Source organism: Camelus ferus, chromosome 1 (assembly GCF_009834535.1).
Source record: "Camelus ferus isolate YT-003-E chromosome 1, BCGSAC_Cfer_1.0, whole genome shotgun sequence".
In the NCBI taxonomy this organism is placed as follows: Eukaryota; Metazoa; Chordata; class Mammalia; order Artiodactyla; family Camelidae; genus Camelus; species Camelus ferus.
In genome coordinates, this window is record NC_045696.1 from 31,691,369 (window position 1) to 31,710,480 (window position 19,112).

Sequence of the window (19,112 nt, forward strand, 5' to 3'; positions counted from 1 at the left end):
GAGAATGCAACATGATACAGCTACTTTGGAAGTCAATTCTGCAATTTCTTACAAAGCTAAACATACACTCACTATATAATCCAATAATCATGTTCCTTGGTGTTTACCCAAAGGAGCTGAAAACTTACATACACACAAAACCCTACAGACTGATTTTTATAGCTGCTTTATTCATAATTGCCAAAACTTGTAAGCAATCAAGATGCCCTTCAGTGAATGGATAAATAAACTGTACTACATTCAGGTAATGGTATATTATTCATTGTTAAAAAGAAATATGCTATCAAGCTACAGAAAGATATGGAAGAAACAAAGGTATATTATCCAGTGAAAGAAGCCAATCTGAAAAGGCTACATATTTTGTGATGCCAACTACATGGTATTCTGAAAAAGGCAAAACTACAGAAACAGTAGAAAGATCAGTGGTTGCTAAGAGTTGGGGTTAGGGGATTGATGAATAAGCAAAGCACAGAGAATTTTTAGGGCAGTGAAAATATTCTTCATGATGCCTTAATGATGAAGATATGTCAGTGCATATTTTCCCAAATCCATATTATGTACACTCCAAAAGTGAATCATAATGTAAACTGTGGAATTTGAGTGATTATGATGTGTCAATGTAGGTTCATCAATAATAACAAATGCACTATTCTGGTGAGTGATGTTGATAGTGGGGGAAGCTATGCACATGTGGGGGCTGGAGGTATAAATCTCTTTTCTACTTTCCTCTTAGTTGTGCGGTAACCTAAAACTGCTCTTAAAATATAAATTCATTTAATGAAAATAGATACTCCCTCAACATTGCACTGTTGGTAACTAAAGCAAAGAAGATACAGAAATATTTTATCTTATTCTAGAATCAATATTCTCAGTCATTATTTTACACTGTTGCATACAAAGGTGTTTCTTCTCCAGAAATGTCATACTCTTAGAGGATGCATCAAAATAGGTAATCTCCAATGGGGATAAGAATACCATAAACTTCTGTTATTGTGGAAGATTACAAAATAATCTTGCTGATATTATTGCTGATAGATTCAAAGTAAAATGATAAAAATCACAAAAGCCACCAATGAATCACTCTTCACTGTGTTCATTCTCTTTTCAATGTAACATCACTGCTTTCCTCATCATTTTTTCTTATTTGCCAACATTTTTGAATTGATGCTGGACTTTTGACTTGCTTTTCCCAATAAAACATGGTAAAAATTGTATATAAATTTGGAATCCTAGACCTTAAGAGGCCTCGTATCTTCTGCTTTCACCATCCCATAATCGCGAGATCACTTCTGTGCAGAAGATCATTTTGTCTACCATAGAATTAGAGACCATAGGGAAGGAAATTTAGAGCATTCTGCACCACCTGCCTAATATGAGTGAAGCCATATCGGACCTCGCAGTCTCAGCTGAGTTGCCAGATGACTGCTTCCACGTGCAACCCCAGTGGAGACCAAAAGAGGAGCTACCTAGATTGCCAACTCATAGGATCATGACAAAGAATAAATCATTATGTTCAAACCATCAAGTGGTGGAGTTGGTTAAACAGTAATAAATTACCAATGTAAAAAGATAACTTCCTTTCCTTAATAATTGTTTCAAATCATCATACAATATAGTATTTAACAGTAAAGTATCAGCAAATTTTCAAATAAGGTGAAGAACATAAATAGTTGGTAATATACTGAACAGATAAAGTTTGAGGGCTAAACTCCTATGGAAGAGACCGGTTGTGTAATCAGCAAATACATTTCCTCTTCTGAGTATACAGCTAAATTGCATCTCCAAGTCAAAAGGCATCCATGTGGGTCCATGTAATTAGTTCTTATCAGTGAAATATAAGCATTAGTGACATGTCACTTCCATGCCTTGGCAAGTTTATCTCTTCCTCACTTTCTCTCTTATTCCCCAGCTTCCAGATGAAATATCTTGAGATGTTTAGCCATTTGTGGAATGTGCCAGATTCAAAATCTGGAAGAATTTCAAGTTTCTGAGTCCCTGCTGAAAGACCAGCCCTCTTGACTACCACTACCACATTGGTTAACAATATTAGGAAGAAATTAACTGTTATTTTATTAATCCACTGAAATATGTGTTTTGTTTTTTTTTTACTGACATACTGCATAGCGTACTTACTATGGTCCCATTTGTGAACCAGCTCTTTCATATTCCATGTGGCTTATGTGGGAATGACTATTTTCCTTGTCTTCTGTAGTGAATATGTGACCTAGATCTGATCAGTGATCAGATCCCAGACAAAGTAAGTAAGAATGACACTTAACCAAAGTGGAGCCAATCAGCCCATTCTCTAGGGGCATTTATGCCAGAGTTATCAGAACAGATTTTCCCTAGATTTGGGATTAGAAGCTGAATGGATGTCTAAATTCAAGTGTTTAACATCTATCCTTCTGGGCCCAAAGAAACAGTTTATTTATTGTAGGAAAGAATGAGGGCAACATGCAAATAAAAGCAGAATTGAGAGATGTGAAAAGAAAGAAACAACCTTCAGAACACTTTGAGTTTATAGTTTTAGTTATGCCTGAAGTCATTCTTCCTCTGAATTTTAGCTGAGTTGCTTAATTTTATTTATCTTTTTTCAGATGTAAGTTAATTTGAATCAGATTTACTTCAGTTGAAAACATTCATGCTTATTATCCCTATTTTTAGATATTTTGTTAAATTTTTAGCCAATATAATAGAAAATAGTACATTTTGGAAGATAGAGAAAAATTATATATAAATCTTGACCTAGAAAACTTGATTGCATCATTTACTATATATATATATATATATATATATATATATATATGTCAAAACATGTTGAATATTTTAAACTAATGCATTGCTATATGTCAATTTTATCTCAATAAAAATGGAAAAAAAATTTGATTGAATAAAGCAACAAATTAATCAACCTAATGAAAGCTTGCAAAGTTTGGCATTATAGCATAAGGTAAATATTTGAATAACATATTCTAAAAGAAATCAACTTAAAGTCAACAAAATTTGATTATGTTTGTATTCTATTTCACCTCAACTAGTGTCTCTAAGTTAACTATGGTCATTCCATTAAAAATTTACCAGTGTTTGCTAGAGGAGGAGTCTTGTAATTGTTTAGAAATGGGCAAGTGCATTAATTCTAGAAAATAAGAACAAAGAACTTGGCCAGTTTTGGTCACAGAATGACCATTTAAAATTCCTTCGTTACTAAGAGTGAAAAATTGTCTGAAGTCTGTGGGGGTGGTTACTCCTCCAGCTTCATTCTTCTTCTTCAGTATTGTTTTGGCAATTCTGGGTCTTTGTGATTTCATATAAATTTTAGGATTATTTGTTCTAGTTCTATGAAAAATGTCCTGGGTATTTTGACAGGGATTGCATTAAATCTGTAGATTGCTGTGGGTATTATGGCCATTTTAACAATATTAATTCTTCTAATCCAAGAGCATGGGATATTTTTCCATTTCTTAAAGTCATCTTTAATTCCTTAATCAATGTTCTGTAGTTCTCCACATATAAGTCTTTTCCCTATTTGGTCAGATTTGTTTCTAAGTATTTTATTTTGGGGGATTGCAATTTTAAAAGGGATTATTTCTTTACTTTCTTTTTCTGATATTTCATTGTTAGTGAAAAGAAATGTAACTGATTTCTGTATGTTAACCTTTTATCCTGCTACCTTGCTGAATTCTTTAATCAGCTCTAGTAGTTTTTGTGTGGCGCTTTATGAATTTCTATATATAGTATCATGTCATCCATATATAATGACAATTTTACCTCTTCTCTTCCAATTTGGATCCCTTTTATTTCTTTTTCTTGCCTGATTACCCTCCCAGATTTCAGAGAATACTATAGAGCTACAGTAATCCAAACAGTGTGTTGTTGGCATAAAAACAGACATATGGATCAATGGAACAGAATAGAGAGCCCAGAAGTAAACTCACACACTTATGATCAATTAATCTTCAACAAAGGAGGCAAAAATATACAACGGAGAAAAGACAGTCTCTTCAGCAAGTGTTGTTGGAAAAACTGGACAGCTGCATGTAAATCAATGAAGTTAGAATACTCCCTCATAGCATACACAAAAATAAACTCAAAATGGCTTAGAGACTTAAATGCAAGACATGATAAACCTCCTAGAAGAAAACATAGGCAAAACATTTTGTGACACAAATCTTAGCAATCTTCTCCTAGGACAGTCTATCCAGGCAATAGAAATAAAAGCAAAAATAAACAAATGGGACCTAATTAAACTTATAAGCTTTTGCACAGCAAAGGAAACCATAAGCAAAACAAAATGATAACCTACAGAATGGGAGAAAATATTTGCAAATGCTGCAACTGACAAAGGTTTAATTTCCATAATATATAAACAGCTCATACAACTTAATAATAACAACCAAAAAAAAAAAAAAAAAATGGGCAGAAGACCTAAACAAGCAATTCTCCAATGAAGACATACAAATGGCCAATAGGTACATGAAAAATGCTCAATATCACTTATTATTAGAGAAATTCAAATCAAAATTATAATGAGTATTACCTCACACCACTCAGAAGGGCCGTCATTCACAAGTACACTGCTGGAGACAGTGTGGAGAAAAGGGAACCTTCCTACACTGTTGGTGGGAATGTAGTTTGGTGCAGCCATTATGGAAAACAGTATGGAGATTCCTTAAAAAACTAAAAATAGACTTACCATGTGATCCAGGAATTGCACTCCTGGGTATATATAATGGAGGGAACTCAAATTCAAAAAGATACATGCACCCCCAATGTTCATAGCAGTGCTATATACAATAACCAAGACATGAAAACAACATAAATGTCCATCAACAGATGACTGGATAAAGAAGCTGTGGAATATTTATACAATGGAATACTACTCAGCCATAAAAAATAAAATAATGCCATTTGCAGCAACGTGGATGGATCTGGAGACTGTCATTCTAAGTAAAGTAAGCCAGAATGAGACAGAAAAATACTATATGGTATCCCTCATGTGTGGAAGAACTAGTGAACTTATCTGCAAAACAAAAACAGACTTACAGACACAGGGAAAAAAAAATTACTTATGGTTCCTGGGGTGGGGGAAAGAGATGGGAAGGAATAAATTGGGAGTTTGAGATTTGCAAATACTAACTACTATATATAAAATAGACAGAAAACAATTTTCTTCTGTATAGCACAGGGAACTATATTCAATATCCTGTAGTAACCTATAATGAAAAAGAATATAAAAATGAATATAGGTATGTATATGTATGACTGAAACATTATGCTGTATACCAGAAATTGACACACTGTAACTGGCTATACTTCAATTAAAAATTTTTTAATTAAAAAAAAAAGAATGAAATAAATGCAGAGATAGTCTCTCATCTTCCTCTGGATATAGAAATGCATGGAAATGACTACTAGTATCAGCCTGAAGAAAAACAGATTTTAAGAATGTTAGAGTTCATTCATGACATCATTGAGAAGCTGTTCTCTCCACATTTGGAGACTGTATTGTCTCACGTCTCTCTGGGGTTTTTTATTTGTTTGCTTGATTCTTGTTTGTTCTGTCTTCTTTTACTCTGTTTTAGCTAGCTTGAGGCAGTTCCCAATGAAAAATTTAACAGAGCTCATTCTCTTGAATTAATTTCATTAAATTTTTACCATTTGATACCCCAATACAACATTTTAGGTATAGAATTAAAGGTAGGCTCAGAATAAGCCACAATGGTTCTTAGAAGAGAGATTTTATAGAGTCATCTATGATTTCAAATCCTTTTTTTTTTTCTGAGACTGGTTATAAGACTGGATGTTATAGGAAAAGAATCACACCTACTTGACATTATTAATGTTAATCCACAAAACACAGTGAGCTAAAAAGAAATCACTAATGAAATCAACATGTGTTTGTGTGAATTTGTATATCTGAGTGTTTAATTCAACTTCAAAATAAAAATTCAAGGGAATATAGTTAAAACATGCCACAGCAGAGATAGATCAAAAAAATAAGAAGACTCAAAAAGTAAAAAGAGACACTCCTAGTTATACAAAAATTTTCCTTATCCTACTCCAAATATTATTTAAGAATATAGACTCATGTTGATCAAGCTCTATATGAAGGACTGCCGCAGTATCCTAGAATTAGTGGACGGCAGTGAGAACTGAGATTTTGAGTTATATGCAGCTTCAGAAGCCTATGGCAATGTCAGATTTTGTCAAATTGGGCAATAAAAGGAGGCTTGTCATTTTGGAATTATTTTAAGTTTAATCTGCATAAGAGTTATAAAGAGTAAATATGGATATCTGAACAACTGTAAGTGTGGGAGCCCATGACTGGATTAACAAATTGTAACAGATACCAGCCACTTATCTCCTTAAAGAAGATGTGCTTAGTAACTGCCTTGAGGTTTTAGCAATGACCCAGGCCCCCGGCTATAAACACTGGGCGTGCCTGCTGTTAGTCTTCTATCCCCAAAACAGCCTTGGGCTGGAATGGTAAAAAGCTTCAGACTCAGAGGTGAGAAGGCTGGTTAGCCAATGACTGGGTAAGATCCCCTGAGGGGGCAACCTAAGACAGGCACAGCCAACTGAGTCCAAGAAAAACTCTTGTTAAGCAGCTGATTCTCATACATTCCACCCTGATAAGCTGAAAGGCTCAACACAATTATGATTCACCAAAAAGGGTCTTCTGACCTTGAGCCAAACACCAACAATAAACAAAGCCTTTGTACCCTGTCCTTCCCTAAATTCCTGCTTCTACTGTACTCAATCAATATGAGAGATTTGAGAGGCTCCTGGAGTTGGCTCCCGACTCCCTCTCACTCTCTTGACTTTTCCCCAGTCTTGAGTAATTCATTCTGTCTCAGTGGGACTTCTGCTGGCCAGAACCCACAACTTGTGGCGAACCCACATATAAGAAGGAATCATCTGAGTTATCTAATCAGAGTTAAGGAAAAACCAAAGTTAATCTATCAAATAATATAAACCCAGAAGGAACCCCCAAAAAACATGTGGGAAGTTGTGAGTTATGTATTTCTTCTCAGAAGAAACAGATTATAGAACATGGAACTGATGAAGAAGCTAGAGAAGATGGCAATAGGGACCCTTAAGTGGAAAGATATAGATAAGATACTAAAAATTAGGCAGGTTCTCAAAATCATATCAGATAATTAGCTGGAGCTAGTCTAGTATCAAATTTATCCGAGGGAGAAACACAGAGCCATTCTGCCTCTCTCCTGGTACCCTATAGAACCTGTGTGGATGATGCCTTTCTTTGGCCTACACATAACTTTTACACTTTAAAAATACAGAATGTAGCAAAAGTCTCATATACCCAAAGATACTAGAGATTAAAGTGCTATTCATTACCTCAACTCGTGAATTATTGAGGCTCCTTTCCATGGTAGAAATTGCCACACTCACCCAGAAATTCCATGGTTATTAGTTAAAATATGAAAATGTAACCCAATCTCAAAAAATACTAACTCTCAAAAAACTCTAAAAGAAAAAAAAAAAAAGCAGAAAGCACACAATACCTATTTTTTTCCCCAAAATACTGTTGATGAGAAATTCTAAAACAGTCTGCAATGAATAAAAAGACACTTTGCCATATAAGATTTTAGTATGTATCTATTTGTTTGTTAGAAATTCGGAAGTGTTTATTCTAAATAAATATTTCACCCATCTGGAACATGCTAAGTGAAGTTAATAATTCACAGAATTTTAAAAATTTTGTTTAGTAATCAAATTTGCAATTATACTATTAATTGTTTCAAATTGCTTTACTCAGCAAGTGTAATGAAATTAGAAGACACAATAACTCCACTAATTTTTTTCATTCTCTAAGTTTGATCAAACTATTTTGTTAAACAAATTAGTATTGAAAATATTTTATTATGATAAAAATACTATATATTCTCACTTCTAAAAATGAGGTTTTGAAAAACCTTAAAACTGGTCTACATAATGTCAACATTAAAGATTTTTTATTTTAGTAGTTTATATTAACCATGTTTCCTTGTTCTATTTATTTTCAATTTTAAGCCAAGTTATATATACAAGTGGCAGGAAGCTAAGGAGAAAAGTTTATGATTGACATTTAAGATAATATATATAATCAAAATTAATATTTTTACTTTTCAAGAAAAAATAGCAATTTGTATAATTTCACAGGTATGTTTAGAACCACATAATTTGCTCTTCTGGCAAAACTACACAGAATATTATATATAGATAATATATACACATATCTATATAACTTTGATTTCTTCTTATATTTTCCAATTTCCTTTCAAAAGTCTGCACTTTTTCATTATTTTCTCTATGTTTTCCACTATCTCTTGAATATACGGTATTAACTATACTCAGAGCTCCTCTCTGATAAGTCTCATGATTATAACACATTCAGGTCTCAATATATTTTATTCCTTTTAAACTACTGAATAACTTGATTATACAAAGGATTGTTTTCATGCTTTCTTAGGTCTGGACTATTTAATTCTGATTCTCCTCTCAGTGTGAGAACTTTACTTCTAGGGTGCAGCCTTTACAAATGGGATATAGCCTTTTTGTGGTCTCATCTGAAAGCCTGGGGTAGACACATAGGCTCAACACTGTAGATAAGTAGAAAATTAAAATGTAAAATACAATTTCTTTTTTATGTATTTAATTTTTTTCTAAATTATTTATTTTGAAAATATGGGAGTTTTAAAATTGCTAATTAATAAATGTTAGCAAAATATAATGTAACATCAATGATATCAAAAGCAAAAGATAAGTAAGGTGAAGACTAAGTGATGCATGGGTAAGAAAACACAGAAACAATTTACAATCTTGAGTGTAGTCAGCTGGGATGTAAGGTGATTAGAATTATTAAAGATAGCAAGGGTTGTGTAAAAATTCCAGTTTCATGTTTAACCTATTAACTTATGGAAATGTTTTCATTCAGAACTAGTGAAGAGATAGTATAATTTTTTTTTACTTGTTTTATTGAAGTATAGCCAATTTACAAAGCTGTGTCAGTTTCTGGTGCACAGCATAATAGTTCAGTCATACATATACACGTAGCGTAATTTTAATTGAATGAACCCATGTAATATCTAAATTGACCCAAGCGTTTTGAGAGACTTATTAGGTATTCAATCCCCAAATCAAACTAAGCTGTATTATGACTTCTAAGACATGTTAGAGTTTTGTTAGTCTACCCTCACTGGGCGCTTTTCTGCTGGATTTTAAACTTCAAGATCATCACTGATATCAGACTGAAACATTTTAATGTTAAACTATCCCTGTTTTCATATTATAAATCCAGGAGGTTATTTATGTTATTTAAATATATTGAGATATTTTAATGCTGACATTTTATTGAAGAATTCAAATTATATTGCAGTGTAGTAGTGGCATGTGATTCTTTTGTGGTTCTCTTTTTTTAGGTTTTAGTAAAATGAAGATACTAACTTTCCATAAGTAACAAAAATACTCCTTCTATTCCTGAGCTCTGGAAAATTTAAAAACACTTAGTCATATTTAAGCCTTTCAAACTGGAATTTATTCACACATTAATCAGTTTAGACAGGTACATTTTATTGTGGGAGAGTTTTTACCAACTTCATCAGTGTCTCCAAAATAATTGACTGATTTAAGACAACACTTCTAGTCTTTCTTGAATCAACTTTGGTCACTTGTATGTTCATTGTGTGAATGGAAAATTTAAGATATGTTGTATATATCACTTACAATTCCTTTATGTTTTGTAACTTTCCCTATATATGATAATAAAGCTTCACTCTCATTCTTAGAGTACAAACACTGTTTTTCTTAATTTGCCGTGCTAAGTATTATGATCTCTTTTTAAAATTCTTACATTCATTTCTCATTTATAACATTTCTTATTCCTATTATGTCATTTTCTTCTACATCCCTTCAGTAAAATTTTTATTGTTACTATTGCCTTTCTCCATGTTTCTCTTTTTGTTCTTTATTGAGTCAAAAAGTAAGTTTATTTTTCAAAATACTGTTTATTAAATGGAAATAAATAATCTTACATAAGTTCTCAGCTAACTATAGCTTTGAGAATGTCATAAATATTGATGAAGTGCTATATTTAATTTATTCTAAAATAGATCATATAAACAAGCTTTGTTTTTGTCTGTAAAGATATTTTGAGGAGAATGAATTTTTTAGTTCCATTCATTAACTTTTTAAAAATATTATTTTTTATGTATCTCTGAGATATGCATGTTTGTGGGTTTGGGTATCTGTTTCTTCATTAATTTTTCTGTTTAAGAAACTTTGTCATTTTAATCTGAAAATTTGGAAAATAATTGGTACTTTTTAATATATAGAATTGTCTGCTTTTCTATCTAAGAAATCAGTTCATAAATGTTTTACTTTTAACAGAAAAATTCCAATTTCTAAATACAAAATTATGAGACATTTTATGATGCCTCTATTAATTATATATGCATGCAGTCTCTGTCTTATTTTCTCTGTCTACTTCCTCTGGTAAAAGCTGAAAACAGTGTTTTTAAAGTCTCAATAAAATTATATTTTTAAAATACTATTTTTCCTTAAAGGTATTATTTAATAATTCAGCAAATATTTACTGAGATAACTGCAAGAAAAAAACTAATTAATATATCAGCCCTTGTGTAGCTTTCAAAATAGTAGGATTTACTCCTAAATTTGTAAACTGAATCAATAGCTCATAGTGCCTGACCTACAGAGGACACTCAACAAACATTTTTGATTGAAGTGTATAATAAATAAATTAACAAATATACCTCAGTACAATAGTACTCCACCACCATACTTCTAAAATTGGCACATTATATCATCTTTGCTTTTTTGGGTTTTTGCCCTTAGAGAAATATCCTAGTGCTCTCTTTCCCCTTCACTCACGACTTCCCTGTAGTGGGTATGTTATTGCATTAGTGAGTTTGAATTAAGGAACTTGGCATGAGCAGCTCTGCTACTTCTTCTCTTTCCTCCTTAGAAGCCAGGCTGCCCTCAGTGTGGTTATCTTATGATCTTTGCTCTTATGAAATACAGTTTACAATGATAAACCTTATGTGAGCAGTGCCTACGAATTTCCTACACTGTCTGTGACTAATGAGTTTGGAAGTGAGAGAGTTAAGAGTAAATCAGTGTAAACCACAGTGCTCATTTTTGTTGTACCTGTAGTCACATCTTCCAATATGGTTCATTAGTAATAAAGTTGATGTTCTGATATCCATCATTTGATTGCCTTTCTCAATTAGTTCAAGATTCTTGTGAAGTAGTGGGGTCCTATTTATTTAGCACACTCAAAAATTATGTTAATAATTACTTTGACCTGAGCATGGGTGCCTTGAAGCAGATTCTGAGATGAATAATAATTCTGTATAGAATGTTTACAGGGGAGTGTTCTCAGGTGATTTGCCTATACAAATGTGAAAATGTCAGGATTGAGTCAAGAGTGATACAAATGCACAATGGAATTGTAGGTGAGGCCTCAGACAATCCTGAAGATGTTCTGGACCTGGGGTGCACCTTCAGAGTTGCCCCATATTGAGTCAAGTTGGTTAGGCATTTATATACCTGAGTTAGCCAGTCATTGGCCACAACCTGCCCTCTGGGAATGGACATAATTGGGCAAAGCAGTTCCCTGAAGCTGAGGGCAATTTCCAATGCAGAATCCAGATGTTTGAAGTTAGAAAAATGATAATCATAAGAATTGTGAGAAAAGTGAGTTGGCAGTAAAGGATCTGAGTGGAGCTTCAGAGTCCACTAGATACTTGCACCATTTTATGATATTTACTTTAATTTATAATTTGGTATTAATAATGTCACCCTTGCTTTTTACCTGGAAATTTGCCTGGAAAATATTTGAAAATACACATTTGAAAAAAATTCAAACTTTCTTTGTCATCTGTGTACTACATAAAGAGTGTCTTTCATAAAGAGACTACAATTTACTTTTTGGATAAACGTACTGATGTTTAACATATATACATGTGAAAAATACAAACATCACAAATTGACAACTAGAAGAATTGTTATATATTGTATATAACCAATAATCAAAACTTACATCAAAAAATAATTTAAACAGTATTACACTAAGTTTCTCAGTCCCCTCAATATTACCCTACATTTCTTTGACCTCTACCATTATAGATTAATTTTCTGTTTGTTTTTAATATAAATTGAATGAAAGATAATTTTAAAAGACTTACAGTTTTGTTTTCATATTTCTCAACCCTTGAATCAATATTACTTAATCAATCAGTACAACTTAATCACCATGTCTTTATAATTTTTATTGCTTAATAATCTTGTTTGTATAAATTTTCCAATTTTGAAAATTTTCAGTATTGTCTTGGGTATTCTTAATACATTAAAAAATCATGCAAGTCAGTCTACCAAAAAATGTGATAGCATGACAAACTATAAATATGCATACATTTATGTTATTATTATTCACATTGTGATAGAAGTCATCTCTTAGATTAGAGCTCTATTTTTAAAAATTATTGTTGGAGAAGAAGTACAAGATGGTTGAACAGAAGGATGGAGAGCTCACCTTCCCCCACAAATACTTCAAAAAAAACTACATATGAAACAATCCTCACAAAAACTACCTGAAAACTAGTAGGTCTCTTATACAACCAAAGTTGCAAGAAAGATCCCCACTTAACTAAGTAATTTTTTTAAAAAGGTATTGGGACAGGAATGGGACCAGTGCTTCTGGGAGGGATGTGTGAAAAAGGAAGAATTCCCCTATCCTGGAAACCCCTTTTGCTGTCTGGGAGACCCAGTGGGGAAGATAGGGAGCTGAAGGGACCTGGTCTCAGTGCCCAAGAATTATGCATGTGCTGGCCTGCTAGCAATCAGGGCAGAGAGAGACCAGCACTGACAGCTGCCAAGTCATGGCACTTCCCAGCTAGAAATGTATGCCAGTCAGGGCATCTAGTATGTGCAGTGGCTAGGCACTGAAACCTGGGCTTCAGTGGACAGACCCTGGGGAGGACTTGGTCCAGCTGCATGAAGACAGCCAAAACGTCCTGGACTGTGGTCTTGGCCACCATTGTTAGTGTACCCAGGGTGGGGCACAGGTGCCCCATAAGAGCCCCACTGTCAGCATGCTAATGGCAGGGCATGGGTCTGGTGGCAGCTAACTTCATAAGCATTCAGACTGCAGAGGCAGAGCTGACATCAGAGTAAATTATCAGTGCTACTACAGCAGGGGTAGATCAGGGGGCAGGTCCAGCAGCTGTGGACTTTGTTGGCACACACGCTGGGTGGCAGGTAGTGTCATAGAAATCACATGTTCCAACAGACCCTAGGGAGGAGTATGCAGCAGTGAGAGCACTTCTGTCACGCCTATCCCACACTGCAGCTTGGAGCTGGATCTGGGGTAGACAGGTCTCGGGAGCATCCTAACACAGAGGCAGCCCAGATTCTAGAAGGCAGAAGAACTACCTCGATTCCTGCAGCCAAAATGCTCTGTTCCCAGCACCAGCCAAACACTAGATCTGGTATGAACACAACAGAAAAAGGGATGCAACCTTGGGTTGCTTCTGGGCAGGACCAAGGATACCTACATGGGCAGTGCAAAGATTTTCTGTGACCACACAGGCCTAACTTGCCTTGGTATTCTCCCCCTTGGGGACAGAACACACTTAAGGGTAGCAGAGTCTTATCAAACCTGACTCTCAAAGCTTCTACTCCAACAACTGGGGAGCAGACCCTGCACTGACAGGGTTGTGACAACCAAAGAGCAAAGAGGAGGCCCCACCCAACTTCCAGTGCAGGCTCTAGTCACAATTCCAATCACAACCCCTGTATCAAGAGGATAACAACCAGCACACTCTTGATGAAAAACATGGCAGGTATCCATACCAAAAACACCACTCACACCAAAAATACTGGACTCATACAGTTGACACAGGAGATTCTCCATTAAAACAGCCCTTTAAGACCACAGTACGTAAACATTTCTCCTAAATTCATAGAGAAAGAATAATTTAAATAAAATGAAAAAGCAGATGAACTACTTACAGTTAAAAGAACAAAAGAAATACCTTCACAGAACAAACAATGAAAACAGACCTCTCCAGTCTACTACATAACTGCCCCCTGCCCCAGAGTTCAAAAAGGAAGTAATAAAAATGCAAAAGGAATTAAGAAAGACTATCAACAGAAATGCAGATCCCTGTAACAAGCAACTAAAATTATAAAGAACCAATCAAAATTAGACAACTCAGCAGCTGAAATAAAAGCAATGAAGAGCAGAATAAATAATGCAAAATTATGAATAAGTGACCTAGAAGACAAAATAATGTAAATTGTTCACTCAGAACAGTAAACAGAAAGATAAGTGAGAAAAAATGAAAGCAACATTTGAGCTCTAAGGGATAATACAAAGCATGACAGTCTATGCACAATAGGGGTTCCAGAAGGAGAAGAAAAAGAAAAGGGGATCAAAAATGTATTTGAAGAAATTATGGTTTAAAATTTCCCAAACTTGAAGAAGGAAACAGATATCTAGGTGCAAGAAGCACAAAGGGTCCCAAACAAGATGATCCCAAACAGACACACACGAAGACATAAAATTAAAGTGGCAAATTTAAAGATAAATAGAAGATTCTGAAGGCAGAAAGAGAAAAACAAAGAATCAATTACAAGGGAACTCCTTCAAGACTATCAACTGATTTCTTTACAGAAGCTTTGCAGGCCAGAAGAGAGTGGCATGATATATTCAAAACCTTGAAAAGGAAAAACTGACAACCTGGAATACTCTACCCAGCAAGACTATCATTTTGAAAAGAAGGAGAAACTAAGAATTTCTCAAGCTTTTCTCTCAAAGCTTTCTCAAGCAAAAACTAAAAGAATACAGCAATACTAAACCTAACCAAAAGAAATATTGAATGGTCTTCTCTGGATAGGAAAGAAGTAAGAATTCAGAGGAAGGAGAAAAACACAAGAGAAAAGGCAAATACACAAAAGGATTGAAGATTACTTAAACTAGGTAGTTCATAGATTATAAAACAATTAAAAAACTTTGTTATAGTGATTATAACTCTGATGAACAGCAAAAGGATAAACAGGAAGATGCAAAATAGAACATCAAAAAATCACAAAATGTGTGGGAGGCGAGTAAAAAATGTAAATCTCTTAGAATGTGTTTGAAGTTATATGACCATCAGTCTAAAGCAAGTAGATATTGTTAGGGGTTAACATGTTTGAAAACTGGGGTAACCACAAATCAGACACATAGAGCAGATTCACAAAAACCAAAAAGAAAGAAACTTAAGCATAATACAAAAGAAAACCACCAAACCACAAAAGGAAAAACAAAAAGAAGAAAAAAGGTACAAAGAAAAAATACAAAATCAACTGAAAAACAAGGTTTAAAGTGGTAATAAATATATACTTATCAATAATTACTTTAAATGTCAATGCACTAGATGCTTCATCAAAAGGCACAGTGGCAGACTGGATAAATAAAACCCTACAATATGCTGCCCAGAAGAGACTCACTTTAGAGTGAAAGACACAGGTAGATTGAAAGTAAAGGGATGGAAAAAGATATTTCACGTGAATGGATACAACAAGAAAGCGAAGGTAGCAGTACTCATATCAGACAATACAGACTTTAAAACAAATCCATAAAAAAAGACAAAGAAGGATGCTATATAATGATAAAAGGATCAGTACAAAAAGAGAATGTTATACCCATTAATATACATACACTCAATATAGGTGGGTCTAAACATATAAAACAAATACTAACAGACATAAAGGGAGAAATTAATAAGAATACAATAATAGTGAGAGACTTTAACAAGTTATTTACATCAATGGGCAGATCTTCCAGAGAGAAAATAAATAAAGTCAACAGAGATCCCAAATAACACAATAGAATAGTAGGAATTTATTGATATCTTCAGGATATTACATTAAAAAAAACAGAATACACATTCAAGGGCACATAGAACATTCTCTGTAAAAGATCACATACTAGGACACAAAAATAAGCCTCAATAAATTTAAGAAGATAGAAATTATTCCAAGTATTGTGTCTTTTCTGACCACAATGATATGAAACTAGAAATCAACTACAGAAAGAAAACTGGGAAAAGAACAAATACATTGGGACTAAACGACATGCCACTAAAAGAAATAATAGGTCAGCAATAAAGTCAAAGAGGAAAGAAGAAAACACCTCAAGACAAATGACAATGAAAACATAAACATACAAAATCTATGGTATGTGGCAAGAGCAGTTCTAAGAAGGAAGTTCACAGTGATATGGGGCTTCCTCAAGAAGTAAGAAAAAATCTCAAATAAATAACTCAACCTACTACCTAAAACAATTAGAAATATAAAAACAAACAAAACTCAAAGTCAGCAGAAGTAAGGAAATAAAGATCAGAGAGGAAATAAATAAAATAGAGATTAAAAAAAAAAATAGAAAAGATCAACAAAACCAAGAGCTGTTTTTTTTTAAAGAATAATCAAAATCCACAAACCTCTAGCCAGGCTCACCAGGAAAAAGAAAAAAAAAAAAGAGGGAAAATTTAAATAAACAAAATAAGAACTAAAAGAGGAGAAATAACAGCCAATACTGCAGAAATATATAAAAAAAAACCCAATTATATGCTAGTAAATTGGATAATCTAGAAGAAATGAACAAATTTCTGAAAACATACAGTCTGCCAAAATTAAGTCAAGAAGAAATAAATAATTTGAATAGACTAGTCACCATAAGTGAGATAGAATCTGTAATCAAAAAAAAATTTTTTTTAAATCCCTGTGAACAAAAAACTAGGACCACGGGCTTCACTAGGAAATTCTACCAAACATATGAAAAATAATTTATACGTATCCTTCTCAAACTTTTTCAAAAGACTGAAGAGGAGGTAATACTCCCAAAGTCATTTTATGAATGACTGGTATCAAAACAAGACAAAGACATAACAAAAAATCTCTTTATTCATCAAAGGCCAATATCTTTGATGAATATAGATGTCCAAATTCTCAGTAAAATTTTAGCAAACAGAATCCAATAGTGCATAAAAAGGATCATACCACCATGATCAAGCTGGATTCATTCCAGGGTTGCGAGAATGATTAAACACATACAAATTAACCAATGTGATAACATCATATCAACAAAAGCAAAGACAAGAAAAAAAAAAAAACCCAATCATCTCAATAGACTGCAGAAAATTTAACAAAATTCAACACCCATTCATGATAAAAACTCTCACCAAAGTGGATATAGAGGAAACATATCTCAACATTGTAAAAGCTATTTATGACAAACTCAGCCAGCATACTACTCAACAGTGAAAAGCTGAAAGCCTTCTTGCTAAGTTCTGCAACAAGACAAGGATGCCCACTCTCACTACTTCTATCCAACATAGTATTGGAAGTCCTACCAACAGCAATCAGACAGTAAAAAGAAATTACAGGTATCTAGATTGGAAACGAAGATGTAAAACTGTCATTATGTGCAGATGATATAATACTCTATATAGAAAATACTAAGATTACACCCCAAAACTATAAGAACTAATAAACAAATTCAGCAGGGTAAGAGGATACAAGATTGATACACAGCAATGTTTTTCATTTTTTTATACCAAGAATGAAATATCAGAAAGAGAAAGGGAAAAAAATCCCATTTAAAATAGCAGCAAAAAATATCTAGGAATAAATCTAACCAAGAATGTGAAAAACCCATATGCTGAAAACTATAAAATACTGTTAAAGGAAATTGACTATGATTCAGAGAAATGGAAAGACAGCCCATGCTCTTGAACTGGAAGAATTAATACTGTTAAAATGACCATACTACCCAAAGCATTTTACAGATTTAATGCAATCACTATCAACTTACCCATGACATTTCTCACAGAACAAGAACAAATAATCCTAAAATTTATATAGACCCACCAAAGACCCAGAATCGCCAAAGTAGTTTTACGGAAAAAGGACAAATCTGGAAGCATAAGCCTCCCAGATTTTAGGAAATACTGCAAAGCCTATAGTAATCAAAATAGTGAGTTACTGGCACAAAAACAGACATACAGATCAATGGAACAGAATAAAGAGCCCAGAAGTAAATCCATACACCTATATCGATTAATCTTCGACAAAGGAGGCAAGAATATACAATGCAGAAAAGACAGTCTTTCTGCAAGTGGTGTTGGGAAAGCTGGACAGCCTCATGTAAATCAATGAAATTAAAACACTCTCTCACACCATATACAAAAATAAACCCAAATAGTTTAAAGACCTAAATATAAAACATGACACCATAAAACTCCAAAAAGAGAACACAGGCAAAACATTCTCTGACATATATTGTAGCAATATTATCTTAATTCAGTATCCCAAAGCAAAAGAAATATAAGGAAAAATAAACAAATGAGATCTAATCAAACTTAAAATCTTCTGTATGGCAAATTAAACATAAACAAAATGAAAATCAATATATAAATTGGGAGAAAATATTGCAAATAATGCAACTGACAAGGGGTTAATTTCCATAACACACAAGCAGCTCATACAAAGCTCAATATCAGAAAAACAAACAACACGATCAAAAAATGGGTAGAAGAATTAAATAGATATTTCTCCAAAGAAGACACAGATGGTCAACAGGCACATGAAAAGATGTTCAACATCACTCATTGTTAGAGAAATGCAAATAAAAATCATAATAAGGTATATCACCTCACAGGGGTCAGGATGGCTATCAATAAAGTCTACAAGTAATAAATGCTGGCAAGAATGTGGAGAAAAGGACACCCTCCTATGTCAATGGTGGGAATGTAAATTGGTGTAACCACTACTGAAAACAGTATGGAGGTTCCTTAAAAAACTAAAATTAGAGGTACTGTATTGATCCAGTTACCCCACTCATGGGTGTATATATATATATATATATGGAAAAAGATGAAAACTCTAATTTGAAAAGATACATGTACCTCAATGTTCATAGCAGCACTATGTAAAATAGCCAAAACATGGAAGCAGCCTAAGTGTATATCAACCAATGAGTAAATAAAGATGTAGTATATATACATATATAACACATATATACACACACACAGATAGGTATATACATA

At 33.5% G+C, this 19,112-nt stretch overlaps 1 long non-coding RNA gene across 1 annotated transcript; it reads right to left on the reverse strand.

Annotated features, from left to right (window-relative positions):
• Positions 1–4,282: 4,282 nt before the first annotated feature.
• LOC116656766 lies at positions 4,283–18,912 on the reverse strand. Its single transcript, XR_004311751.1, has 3 exons — positions 18,515–18,912; positions 14,993–14,997; positions 4,283–4,335 (listed from the first exon to the last, which is right to left on the reverse strand). It is a non-coding gene; the product is annotated as an uncharacterized LOC116656766 (long non-coding RNA).
• Positions 18,913–19,112: the final 200 nt, after the last annotated feature.